General features: G+C 36.5%; 1 non-coding gene and 1 pseudogene across 1 annotated transcript; both read left to right on the forward strand.

Annotated features, from left to right (window-relative positions):
* Positions 1 to 3,680: 3,680 nt before the first annotated feature.
* On the forward strand, positions 3,681 to 8,229 carry LOC128235859 (uncharacterized; annotated as a pseudogene).
* On the forward strand, positions 5,840 to 5,913 carry Trnat-agu (transfer RNA threonine (anticodon AGU)). Its single transcript has one exon. It is a non-coding gene; the product is annotated as a tRNA-Thr (tRNA).
* Positions 8,230 to 8,781: the final 552 nt, after the last annotated feature.

Genomic DNA, 8,781 nt, shown 5'->3' on the forward strand with positions numbered 1-8,781 from the left:
ACTATCCCTCAGCCGAACAAAAAGTGATCTTCGCCTACTGGTTGTCGCCTTATACAATATATTAAAGGGATATTATAGTCTAAAACTGTATACTTAACGGCCTCCGTTTACTAGTTATCGCCTTATACAATACATAATATGGACATTCTGGACTTAAACTGTATATTTAATGACCTCCGTCTAACGGTTGTCGACGAAATAGGCACATAATAGGGACATACTAGACCTCGGCTGAACATAAAGTTACTGTCTACTGGCTGCCGCCTTCTACAATTCATTAAAGGGGCATTCTAGTCTTGAACTGTATACTTATTGTCCTCCGTCTACTGGTCTCAAATGGGAAGATCGTTATACGAACGTTCTTGTCTTGAGCTGAACACATAATAACCTCCGTCTTCTGGTTGTCGCCATAAAAGACATAGGGACATACTAGACTTCAGCTGAACATAATGTTACATCCGTTTCTGGTTGTCGCCTTGAAAGACCCTAATACGGACGTTATAGTCTTGAACTGAACACATAATGACATCCGTCTTCTGGCTATCGCCTTGGCGGACCCTTATACGGACGTTCTAGTCTTGAACGGAACTCATAATGACCTCCGTTTACTGGTTATCGCCTTGGATATATAAATAGTGACATCCGCCTACTGGTTGTTGCCTTATGAAATACATCGTACGGACGTTATAGTCTTGAACTGAACACACACATAATGTCCTCAGTCTACTGGTTGTCGCCGTATCTTCAAAATATAAGGGACATACTAGACCTCAGCTGGACATATAGTGACCTCCGTCTGCTGGTTGTCGCCTTACATTTTACGGACCTACATTATAGGGACATTATAGTCTTGAATTGTATATTAAATGACCTCCGCCTACTGGTTGTCACCTAAGAAGACACAAACATGGGGAACAAAGCCTGAGCTGAACATATAGTGACCTCCGCCTACTGATTTAAGAGACCTTTTGAGGGACATTTAAGGCCTGCGCTGAACATAATTATATTAATATAATGACCTCAGCCTAATGGTTATCGACTTAAGAGAAAACACTTGGACATATTAGGCCTGAGCTGAATATAAAAACCTCGACCTACTGATTGTTACCTTAGGAGACACTTTAGGTCTGAGCTGTGCATATATTGACCTCCTTCTAACGGTTGTTGTAACGTGTAATAGTTTTCCTTCTAGACGACAATCTAGGGGATACGATGACGAATATTGTATTTCTATAGTATTGACAATAAATCACGGTGACATATTGTTATTTTACTTAGAATGCAGTTTTTTTTTAAATAAAGATGTTACGGGTTGCGAAATACAACGTAAATGGAATTTCTACGTTTAGCTATGTACATATATACGTCTACTGGGCAGTTGCCTAATTCCGGATCAATTTTGAAGTTTTCTTAAAATATTGTCATAATTACTGAACATAAGTGCATGAAATTTTAATAGAGAAATGTTGGGTACTAAATCAACCAAAATGGAAAAAGAATAAATGAAAAAACAATTAATTATAATATAATATTCAGTACTAAATAAGGGCATAAACGACGTCCAAAAACCTGCATTCAGTGCCTAAATATTCGGATTTTTCAAAGAACAAAGTAAACATTATTAAGTCAATACAAATATTTAAATGCTACATAAATAAACATCATGTATTAAATGTTTAACCTGTATATAAATTTTATACTTCTCTGAAGTATTTGTATGTGTATTTTCGGCGTATCCGAACTACTAATTTGTCCGAATTTGCATAATTTTGAAAGTACGAATCTGGTTCATTTTTGCTTCATTTTCATATCAAATGCTGCACAACACAAAACAATGATATCGTCAATTTATTTACTTTTTATGATTTTTTTTTGTATTTCGTGATTGACGATAAGTCATAAACATCGTATAGTAGGTCTAGTGTTTAAAGATAACCATGTCGAACCTCAATATAAAAGCTCGCGCTGTGTGACGTCATCCCCCGCGTGACTTAATATTGACATTTAGGAAAGCGAAAGTTTAGAGGTATTTATTTTGGGGTTATACTCGAATAGCTGCACTTTTGTGTTGTTTCTGTTGCTATGGAGGTTAGTTGCGTAGACTGTGATCATTCTATATTGATCATGGTCGCCGAAACGCTTTTTAAACGATTTCCGAATATTTAGGCAAATCCGGAATTAGGCAACTGCCCAGTATATGGTTATATTCTAGTAAGGCCTATATATACTTACAAGGGGCCGTACCGTTTAAAGCAATACCCCTGGCGATAACGTTTTTAACTATATTCATTACAGTTCACTTGATAAGATTCGATCAACGACTCATACAAAAAATACTGAACTTGATTCGAAACACTTTCTAATATCAGGCCAAGAACAGTAACTATGGCAAAAGTTGAGTAGACATTTGCTACGTAGTTTATAGTTGATAATAACCTAACCACAATACAGTACGGCATCGCTTTTTCACAATAAGATTTTAATATTCATAGCTCCGCCCAAACTACATATACTCAGGGGGGAGAATCGAGCTTAACCTTAGCATTCAAATAAGATGGCGGCGCCCATGTAAAAGGTGAGTTTTTCGGCGATTTAAAATTTTGGAAGCCAGTTTAGACACTGGCGTATTGTGAAAAACCTGCTAGAGAAAATTCCACACCCATTGGTACTTAGATCTCCATGAAACATGCAGTAGTTTTGTCAAACATTCGGACATCGGCATCGACTCGAGAGGAAAACGAACTAAAAGGCACGGCTAAGGTTAGGATCCCTCGATAATATTGGCCTGTTTTGACGATTAGCAACACTATTCATGATTGTTGTGTCAAGCTGGTGCAATATAAATGTGTATTGATCAAAAGTTATCCGTCTAGAAACCGGTAATGACGTATTTGCTTCAAAATTAGTATTTATGCACACTGCTAAGGAGCAGTGCACGCAAATAAGTGGCTAAGGTTAGGTGCCATTTATTGAGAGAGGCGTTCATTACCTACGGTAATTTTGTTTCGTGTTGATATCTGTTCTTTCTGAGAGATTAATGGTTTCCGTAACACTGTGCGACATCATCATTATCCAGATGAGGTATTTTGAAACTGCCAAATCTGATTTCGCTGTGTTTTCATCTAGATACAGTTGAGAAAAAAACTACAGTGACGCGATGTTGTGGATGAAAATCGTCTATTTTGTAGTTTTTGGTGTACCTGTTTAAATTTGAGGATGTATTAAAACAATTAATAAAGAAATATTCACATTCATATTTAATCAATCGTTACCAGAAGCGAAACTGATCGCACTTAATTAGTACTTAAATTGTCAACGGTAGATCGGTCTTGTCAAAAATGTTGACAAAAGATTGTAATGATGATAAAGGTTTAAAGTAGATGAATGATGTTTCCTGTATACTCGTATTTGAAAATAATGTCTGGCTCGATCAAACATAGTTTAAACGGTTGCAGGCATAGGACGAATACTTTACAGGTTGTTAAATAGGGCCGATCTAGAACTGTTATGTTTGTTGTGTCACTAAACCCTAGTTTCTCCTGACATGATAATACTCTATTGTTTAGATCTTCATTTGTGATTTAAGACAGTCTTGCTGTACGTCAACGCAAACATGGCTAACGCTATTTAGCAACCCGAGACAAATTTACCGTACGCACAGCTGTCATTAGGTCTAGAAAATGACACAGCAGGATCCAGATAATAAGATTCTGAGCTTGTCTCGGAGGCAGAATCGGTAAATGCCACAAGTCGAGGGAGTGAACTGAATCTCCTTAGACCGAGCCTGGTTTGGCAATTTGTACCAACAACAAACATGTTTTCCTAAAAACAAAAATCGTTGTGTGCGAGTCTCTTCTCCTAAAGTTGCACTTTTTTTAGAAAAAAAACACACCCCAAAACAAAGGTTAGAAAAATATCTTATCGTAAGACTCCCGCTAACTTACTGGTACAAATTGTCAAACCAAGCTCGGTCTAAGGAGATTCAGTTCACTCTCTCGATATGTGGCATTTACCGATTCTGTCTCGGGTTGCTAGATAGCGTTAGCCATGTTTGCGTTTACGTACAGCAAGACTGTCTTAAATCACAAATGAAGATCTAAACAATAGAGTATTATCATGTCAGGAGAAACTAGGGTTTAGTGACACAACAAACATAACAGTTCTAGATCGGACCTATTTAACAACCTGTAAAGTATTCGTCCTATGCCTGCAACCGTTTAAACTATGTTTGATCGAGCCAGACATTATTTTCAAATACGAGTATACAGGAAACATCATTTATCTATTTTAAACCTTTATCATCATTACAATCTTTTGTCAACATTTTTGACAAGACCGATCTACCGTTGACAATTTAAGTACTAATTAAGTGCGATCAGTTTCGCTTCTGGTAACGATTGATTAAATATGAATGTGAATATTTCTTTATTGTTTTAATGCATCCTCAAATTTAAACAGGTACACCAAAAACTACAAAATAGACGATTTTCATCCACAACATCGCGTCACTGTAGTTTTTTCTCAACTGTATCTAGATGAAAACACAGCGAAATCAGATTTGGCAGTTTCAAAATACCTCATCTGGATAATGATGATGTCGCACAGTGTTACGGAAACCATTAATCTCTCAGAAAGAACAGATACAAACACGAAACAAAATTACCGTAGGTAATGAACGCCTCTCTCAATAAATGGCACCTAACCTTAGCCACTTATTTGCGTGCACTGCTCCTTAGCATTGTGCATAAATACTAATTTGAAGCAAATACGTCATTACCAGTTTCTAGACGGATAACTTTTGATCAATACACATTTATATTGCACCAGCTTGACACAACAATCATGAATAGTGTTGCTAATCGTCAAAACAGGCCAATATTATCGAGGGATCCTAACCTTAGCCGTGCCTTTTAGTTCGTTTTCCTCTCGAGTCGATGCCGATGTCCGAATGTTTGACAAAACTACTGCATGTTTCATGGAGATCCAAGTACCAATGGGTGTGGAATTTTCTCTAGCAGGTTTTTCACAATATGCCAGTGTTTAAACTGGCTTCCAAAATTTTAAATCGCCGAAAAACTCACCTTTTACATGGGCGCCGCCATCTTGTTTGAATGCTAAGGTTAAGCTCGATTCTCCCCCCTGATACTGGATGTCGGATAGCACTGGCCACGAGAAACATCCGGTGTTAAACTTCAACGTTTCTGGGTTCAAATTGTGGAATTACAAGTGGTAAGTGCAAATAAAATGTTATTAAATCATTTATTGATTATGTTTAATCAGTATAACACAATCTGTAAGCTTGATAATGCAATTTGACAGTACTTTCACATGGCAATCAAAGTGATTGACAAAACCCGGAAGTGAATTCTGCGACACCTATTGGAAATCTGTTTTGTTGTTAGCAACCGATAATGACCGCCAAGGTTAAATGTTAAACGTTGTCACAGGCCTCGACGGTACATTATGAAAAAGAATATATTCAAAATGATGATCCAGATTTTGCAAATGAAATCCTTTAACTTGATTTATCTTTATTTTAATGAATTTGTGCAGTCTTCTCAAAGTCAAAATATAAAAGATTCAGATGAAAGGTCAATTTTATCATGTTTGATAAATAATGATGATTTTGATTGTGAAATAAACATTGAACACGAGTCTGATAGTGAACATGATTTTTCTGTAACTAGTTTCAACGATGATTTACTTACTTTGTCAAATGATTATAATGGTACTTTGAGACCTGAAGATGTCGAGGAGATTCAAAATGTAAACAAACTGCAGTGTATACTACTCTCATTTGAATGTTACTGAGTGTAGTGTGTGTGGGTTAGAACCAGCCGCCCGGTTAGCTCAGTTGGTTAGAGCGCCGTGCTAGTGTTCCGGCGGTCGTGGGTTCGAGCCCCACACCGGGCGCACTTTTCCTCCCAGGTTTACTTTACTGGTGGCAGCGGTAAACGGCAGGAGTGCCTCCGTCGGCCTTAAATGTGAATGGGGGGAGGAGTGTATTGTGTGTGGGTTAGAACCAGCCGTCCGGTTAGCTCAGTTGGTTAGAGCGCCGTGCTAGTGTTCCGGCGGTCGTGGGTTCGAGCCCCACACCGGGCGCACTTTTCCTCCCAGGTTTACTTTATGAATAACTGTTCGGATCACCTGTTTTCATAAAATACAATACTTTTTTTTTTTATTTGCTATCATTATTGTCTTTGAAGGTGCTGAACCATGTAGACAAGATGTGCACTACCACTACTCATGGGATTTTGCCCAGCTAGTCCACTGTTCACATCATGCGCAACAAGTTAGGCCGATATATTTCGCCACCCCACGGAAGTATCAAGTGTTTGGCATGTGTGCCGAAGGTTCAGGTATATTTTTATGGTTAGATGTCACTCTGAATTAAACAAGGAGTAACAAAATAAGACAGATCTTATACCATATGTATGTGTAAAAATTGTCTTTTCAAGTCAGAATTAATATTTTAGCTTGGATTTTTTATGTTGTCAGCTTTGCATTCTTGTTAAAAAACTTTTACCTTGGCCATACTTAGAAATCCTTTCAAAAGATTTAACGTAAACAAGTTACAGTAAAACACTCTTGATCTTAGCATTGATTTTAAAAATGAATTTTAATTACAAATCAAGATCTGTAAAAGTTATACAGCTATCTGTTAGTGTCATTTTGGATTGTCTACATTATCTTCTTTCTGACTATTTCAGTAAAAATTTTGTTATTAGTTGTGAAATCATTTAAAGGGGCTATACACCATGAAATGAAATAGCGGAAAAAAAAGAAAAAAAATTGTCGAAAACTGACATAAACTTGGTATCGATGAGTACAGTGCATTGAAACTAACTAACTGAAGTCCCACATAGTTTACAATTAATTTATTTTTCGCAGTTTTTTTCGTATTTTACCATTAAAAAATATTACTTTGTATGTATACTTAGTAGAATTCATTTTTATGCGTGATTGGCTGGTCGATGTTATCACCTGATATTACCAAGTTAGGTATATAGCTTAGATATTCCAAAGGTTTAGAGTAAGCCTTCATAGCACAGTAGATACAACACTGGACTGCAATTTTGGCGATTCCTAATCGAACATTTACATTTTGGTATTTTTTTACAATTATGATATCAAAGAGTAAAACATTTTATTTAATAATTGTCCTGAGCTTTGTTACAGAAAAAAAGTTTTTTTGGTGCTAATCTGGTGTATAGTCACTTTAACAATAGTTAACATTTATTTATACAGGAAAGTAGACATTTTATCTGGTGGACGAGGCCGAAATGCCAGGGAAAGGAAGTGACAGTGTCGTGAGCCTGGCCCACCACTACTTTCAGCACTATGGTGTCGGTGAAAAACATGCTTAGGTATTTAGTGCTTCAAAACGATTACCCATTAAAATTATCTTTAGAATAATTAATGGATTAAAGGTTTCTAACAGCCTATGCAAACTTCATCCTTATTGCTGAGAAGAGAGTATGAGAATCAATAGTGAACATAAAAGATGATGAAACTTAAACATATATTACACCATGAAACACATTCTTACTCAATTTTTTTTTTCCATTTCACATTCGATGATTGATAACGATTGGATATTTGGATTCAACTATGGCTTATGAAGTGTGTCCCTCATTATAACATTGCTTTCGTCATGTACTGCATATAGCTTAAATATGAAAAAAGAATATATTAAATTTTCCAGGTTCTTTTCGATAATGCCGTCGGCCAAAACAAGAACCATACTGTGCTTTGGTATGCCATGTGGCGTGTAATGACAGGTAAGTTTTCTTGTCTGTTAATTATTGTTTGTCTGGTTTGTTAGGGCAAATGCATTGAGCTGTCTTTTGAAATCAATTACATCATTGATACCTGCGATTGGTGCTCTAATTTAAAAGGATGCAGAACTGGATGAAGCTAAAGCGTATTTGGCATTAATGTGATATAAGGAATATGTTAACTAAATAAACATATATGTAAACACTCTTATTGTAAGATTTATATGTCTTGAAAATGTTATTATGCCCTAGTTAAAATCATTTGTTTAGTTATATTTTTTTGTGAATATAGATAAGTTTTATTTACACTAAATTTACACAATAATTTTCAGGACTGCATGAGAGTGTAACGCTAAACATGTTGGCTGGGCACACCAAATTTGCTCCTGACTGTCACTTCGGCATCTGGAAGGTCAAGTAGCGATGCTGTAATGCCGAGAATCTTCAAGAAATTGCCCACACTGTATCTGCCTCCTCAAAGTACGGCCACAACATCCCACAGTTGGCTAATGACCCTCAGCAGCCAGTCACATTTCACTGTTGGAAAGCATTCCTAGATACATATTTCAAAACTCTAAAGAATATTACCTGATACCAAAATTTCTATGTATCAAAACATAAACCAGGAGTTGTAGTATGCAAAGAGTTTGTAGATTCCTCAGAAATTGAAGTTTATCTTTTGAGGATGAGTCCAGAATGTGCCTAGATGCTGCACGTCAATGGTACCTTCGCGATTATATTGGTCCATTCTTTAGATCTGAGTCACCAAGATCTGCAATATGCCTTAAACCAATTCTGTGTGAAGACAAAGTTGATATTGACAAAAATGACACACCGAAAGGCAGTAAACGCAAACATAGCCTTCTGTGTTAATTTAATGTGGACTGGTTAAATGTAGTGCTGCATAGATCTGTTTGTCAAACCAGTCAGGAAGTATACTCATGTCATAAATGGCATTTTAAGCAAGTGTAATAAATTGTAAATTTACATCATAAAAATGAAT

This window comes from Mya arenaria, chromosome 5, assembly GCF_026914265.1.
Source record: "Mya arenaria isolate MELC-2E11 chromosome 5, ASM2691426v1".
Taxonomy (NCBI): domain Eukaryota; kingdom Metazoa; phylum Mollusca; class Bivalvia; order Myida; family Myidae; genus Mya; species Mya arenaria.